At 41.1% G+C, this 5661-nt stretch overlaps 1 non-coding gene across 1 annotated transcript; it reads right to left on the reverse strand.

The window, feature by feature from the left end:
- Window positions 1–5020: 5020 nt before the first annotated feature.
- Window positions 5021–5127, reverse strand: LOC112761875 (small nucleolar RNA R71). Its single transcript, XR_003182246.1, has one exon. It is a non-coding gene; the product is annotated as a small nucleolar RNA R71 (small nucleolar RNA).
- Between the last annotated feature and the right edge of the window lie 534 nt (window positions 5128–5661).

Consider the following 5661-nt stretch of genomic DNA (forward strand, 5'->3'; position numbering starts at 1 on the left):
GGATCAGACACCTGCAAGTGCTGATAACAACCCCCTTAAGCAGGCTTCTCCAACCACTTCTGTAGGAAGTAAACCTGCATCAACTAAGGTTGAAGAATATAGAGCCAAGATGCCTTATCCTTAGAAACTCTGCCAAGCGGAACAGGATAAACAATTTGCCCACTTTGCAGACTATCTCAGGACTCTTGAAATAAAGATTCTGTTTGCAGAGGCACTTGAGCAAATACCCATTTATGCTAAGTTCATGAAAGAGATATTAAGTCATAAGAAGGATTGGAGAGAAACTGAAAAAGTTTTCCTCACTGAAGAATGCAGTGCAGTCATTCTGAAAAGCTTACCAAAGAAGCTTAAAGATCCCGGAAGCTTTATGATACCATCCACATTAGAGGATGCTTGTACCAAGACAGCTCTATGTGATCTTGGGGCAAGTATCAACCTGATACCTGCATCCACCATCAAAAAGCTTGGTTTGACTGATGAAGTTAAACCAACCCGGATATGCCTCCAACTTGCTGATGACTCCACTAAAATTCCATCAGGCGTAATTGAGGACATGATTGTCAAGGTTAGGCCATTTGCCTTTCCCACTGACTTTGTGGTGCTGGAAATGGAGGAGTACAAGAGTGCAACTCTCATTCTAGGAAGACATTTCCTAGCAACTGGATGAACCCTCGTTGATGTCCAAAAAGGGGAGGTGACATTGATAGTCAATGAGGATGAGTTTAAGTTGAATGCTGTCAAAGCTATGCAGCATCCAGACACCTCAAATGACTGCATGAGCATTGATATTATTGACTCCCTGGTGAAAGGGGTCAATATGACTGAGAGTCTCGAATCAGAGCTAGAGGACATTTTTAAAGATGTTCAGCCTGATATGGAGGAACTAGAGAAAACAGAAGAACCTCTGAAGACTCCTCAGGAAGAGGAGAAGCCTCCTAAATCCAAGCTCAAACCACTACCACCATCCTTGAAATATGCATTTCTGGGAGAAGATGACACTTTTCCTGTGATCAAAAGCTCTACTTTAGAGCCACAGGAAGAGAAAGCACTAATTCAGGTGCTAAGGACACACAAGAAAGCTCTTGGGTGGTCCATAAGTGAGCTTAAGGGCATTAGTCCAGCCAGATGCATACACAAGATCCTATTGGAGGATGATGCTAGCCAGTGGTCCAACCATAGAGGCGGATGAATCCAGCCATGAAGGAGGTGGTGCAGAAAGAAGGTCACTAAATTACTAGAGGCTGGGATTATTTATCCTATTTCTGATAGCCCCTGGGTGGACCCTGTCCAAGTTGTCCCCAAGAAGGGAGGCATGATAGTGGTTCATAATGAAAAGAATGAACTGGTTCCTACAAGAATAGTTACAGGGTGGCGTATGTGTATTGACTACAGAAGGCTCAATACAGCCACCAGAAATGATCATTTTCCTTTACTATTCATAGACCAGATGCTAGAGAGACTCGAAAGTCATGAATACTACTACTTTTTGGATGACTATTTAGGTTACAACCAAATTACAGTAGATCCTCAGGACCAAGAGAAAATAGCATTCACATGTCCATCTGGAGTATTTGCCTACAGAAGGATGCCATTTGGTCTGTGCAATGCACCTGCAACCTTTCAGAGGTGCATACTCTCTATCTTCTCTGATATGGTAGAGAAGTTTCTGGAAGTCTTCATGGATGACTTCTCAGTATTTGGAGACTCATTCAGCTCCTATCTTGACCATCTAGCACTTATTCTGAAAAGGTGCCAAGAGACTAACCTGGTTTTAAACTGGCAGAAATGTCACTTTATGGTGACTGAAGAAATTGTCCTTGAGCACAAAATTTCAAACAAGGGAATAGAGGTGGATCAAGCTAAGGTAGAGGTAATTGAAAAATTACCACCTGATGCCAGGGCATTTTGGCCAGTTTCACTGACCTTTTCTTTACTGTTTTAGGGTAGTTTCATGCATTTTCTTAGGAAATAAGCAAGTTTTGGGTAGAATTTCACTTACATCTTCATTCAAGCAAACATTGTGCATTTTACATGATTTCATGAGAATTATGCATAAATTAAATGACAAATTGGATGATGCATGTCTCATAACTTGGATTAGAACTTTGATGCACTTTATTGCTTGATTTCAGGACAAAGGAAGCAAGGAAGAACCACGTTAGCAGCCACGTTAGTCTAATTAACGTGACCTCTAACGTGGAAGGGAAGCTAGATTGCAACGTTAATGAGAAAAGTAATCGCCAATAACGCCCTCGAAGCCATCATAGCCCACGTTAATTGCCACGCTAACTACATTAACGTGGTAGTTAACGTGGAAGAAGAAAATGAAGCCAACGTTAGTGACACTCACCTTTGTCACTAACGTTGGACCAAGCTCATATTGGCCACGTTAAGAGCCACGTTAACTCAGTTAACGTGGACTTTAACGTGGGGAAACAAAAGAATGACCAATGTTAGTGACACTCACCTTTGTCACTAACGTTGAGCTAAGCCACTTTAAGCCACATTAGTTGCCACGTTAACTCAGTTAACGAGGACTCTAACGTGGAGGGAGCAAAGAATCGCCAATGTTAGTGACACTCACCTTTGTCACTAACGTTGGAGATGGCTAGCAATACCACATTAGAAGCCACGTTAACCTAGTTAACGTGAACTCTAATGTGGGAAGTAGGGGCATTTTGGAATGTTAGTGACAAAGGTAAGTGTCACTAACATTCTCGAACATGTGGCAAGCCTACGTTAAAGTTCACGTTAGCTGACAAAGGTAAGTGTCAATAACGTTCTCGAAGATATGGCAAGCCTACGTTAAAGGTCACGTTAGCTACACTAACGTAAACTTTAACGTAGGGAGAAAGGAGGATTCTCAACGTTATTGGAAAAAGTAAGTCCCAATAACGTGTGCGAAGGACCAAGAGGCAACGTTAGTCAAGTTGATGCCACTAACATTGAAGTTAACGTGGACCACTTTGGGTTAGGAACGTTAGTGAAAAGGTGATTGTCACTAACGTTCTCAACCCCACATTTTTCCTTAACGTTAACACCACTAACGTCCTAAGCTAGAATCCCTGCCTACTTCACACTTTCTCTCTGCAAGTAAAGCTAAGCCCACTGAAAAAGATAACTGCTTCAACTCAAGATCCAAAGGCCCATATCCAAGACTTGAAGAGCCAACTAGAAGATCAGAAGAATAGTATAAATAGGGAGAGCTTTGAACTAGAAGGGAGCTTTTTGGGCATCATTAGAATTACTCTCTGTATTTTACTTTCTCTGCAACTTTTAGTTTAATTCTCAGAATGTACTCTCCATCTATGCTTTTCATTCCCAGAGCTATGAACAACTAAACCCCTTTCATTGGGTTAGGGAGCTCTGTTGTAATTTGATGGATCAATAATAGTTTTCATTATCCTTCTTCTCTCTTTTCTCTTGATTTTACTAGAAAGCTTTCAATCTTCATCCAATTGAGTAGTTATCTTGGAAAAGAAGCTATTCATACTTGGATCTCTTCTGAACCTTGGAAGAGGAATGAAGAGATCATCCTAGAATTGCTTTCTCATGTTGGACTAAATTTGGGTTTGGGCGGATATGGTGACATATAATTCTCCCAATGCTTTGATTTGGAAATATATGTGGTATAATCAGTGATCACACTTCATCTCTTTTCATGAGCAATTAGACCAAGGAATTGGCTATTGATCTGATTTGAGAGATTAAATTACCAAGGAATTGGAATTTAATCACTTAAGATTGCCAAGGAGATCAATGAATGCATTGATTGAGGAAGAGATGAAAATGAACTTGATCCAGAGAATGCAACATCTCCTAAGCCCAATGAACTCCCCATTTCTGATCTTACCCATTCTCTTTACTTTCTGCTATTTACTTTCATGCTAAACTCCCCTTCCCTAGTTAAGACTCTGCAATTTACCTTCCGTCATTTATTTTCTGCAATTTACTTTTCCACCATTTAATTTCTTGCAATTCTCAACCCAATTTCTGCTTAGCTCAACTAGAACATTCTTCCAATTAAAGTTGCTTGACCAATCAATCCCTGTGGGATTCGACCTCACTCTTTTGTGAGTTATTACTTGACGACAATTTGGTATACTTGCCGAGGGAGATTTGTTAAAGGACAAGTTTCTGTGCATCAAGTTTATGGCACCGTTGCCGGGGATTGATTTTGTATTAACAATGATTAAATTGGTGGATAACTAGATTGATCATTTGTTTTTATTTTGTCTGATTTAAGTTCATTTGAGTAATTTACTTTCTATTCAGTTATTTTCTTCCCTTTCCCCTACCCATTTTTCTTAGTTGTTTATAATTCAGTCACCAACCCACTAACTGTTTGATATATTGCATCACTCACACTAACAGCATTTCTGTAGAAATTACTATCTGCATCTATCTTTCTTGCTTTTGCCTTGTTGGTTGTATGACAGGTAGAAGAAGCGGGGCTTCAACTTCCTTTGATTCTGAACCTGAGAGGACCTTCCTTAGATTAAGGAGGGAAGCAAGAGGAAAGAGAGTAGTTGGTGTTGAGGAAGAGGAGGAGTACTTTGAACCAGATATGGATGAGAATATGGAGAACCATCATGAAGAAGAGGCTCACAACCATGGCCGAGAAGGTCCAGCACATCAGGCTAGGCAAGAGAGAAGAGTTTTGGGTTCTTACATCAATCCAAACCCAAGAAACTGTGGAAGTAGTATCCAACAGCCAACCATACATGCCAACAACTTTGAACTAAAGCCACAGCTCATCACCCTTGTTCAGAACAATTGTTCATTCGGAGGAAGTGTCCAAGAAGACCCCAATCAACATCTAACCACCTTCCTGAGGATATGCGATACTGTGGAGTCTAATGGTGTTCATCCTGACACTTATAGACTACTTCTGTTCCCTTTCTCACTCAAGGACAAAGCATCTAAATGGCAGGAATCCTTTCCAAAGGAGAGTTTAGCAACCTGGGAAGATGTGGTGAACAAATTCTTGGCAAGATTCTATCCTCCTCAACGGATCAACAGGTTGAGAGCTGATGTACAAACCTTTAGGCAGCAAGATTGTGAGACTCTATATGAAGCATGGGAGAGGTTTAAGGACCTGACAAGAAGATGCCCGCCAGATATATTCAATGAATGGGTGCAGTTGCACATTTTCTATGAATGTCTTTCATATGAATCAAAGAAGGCAGTAGACCACTCATCCGGGGGATCTCTGAACAAGAAGAAGACCATTGAAGAAGCTATAGATGTCATTGAGACTGTAGCTGAGAATGACTATTTCTATGCTTCTGAAAGAGGCAACACTAGAAGAGTGATGGAGCTGAACAACGTGGATGCACTGCTAGCTTAAAACAAGATGATTACCAAGTAATTAGCTGACCTCACCAAGAAGATGGAGAGGAATCTAGTAGCAGCAATCACCACTTCAGCAGCAACTCAAGAAGGAGTGAATGAAGAGGCAGAGGGTGATCAGGAACAGGCCAACTACATTGGAAATTCACCCAGGCAGCACTATGACCCATACTCCAAAACATATAATCCTGGTTGGAGGAACCACCCAAACTTTGGGTAGGGAAATCAACAGGATCAAGGCCAAGATCAGAGACGCCATAACCCCAGCAACAATGCAACTCACCAACATCCCACACAGAGATCATATCA

The sequence above is a fragment of the Arachis hypogaea genome, chromosome 16 (assembly GCF_003086295.3).
Source record: "Arachis hypogaea cultivar Tifrunner chromosome 16, arahy.Tifrunner.gnm2.J5K5, whole genome shotgun sequence".
Taxonomy (NCBI): domain Eukaryota; kingdom Viridiplantae; phylum Streptophyta; class Magnoliopsida; order Fabales; family Fabaceae; genus Arachis; species Arachis hypogaea.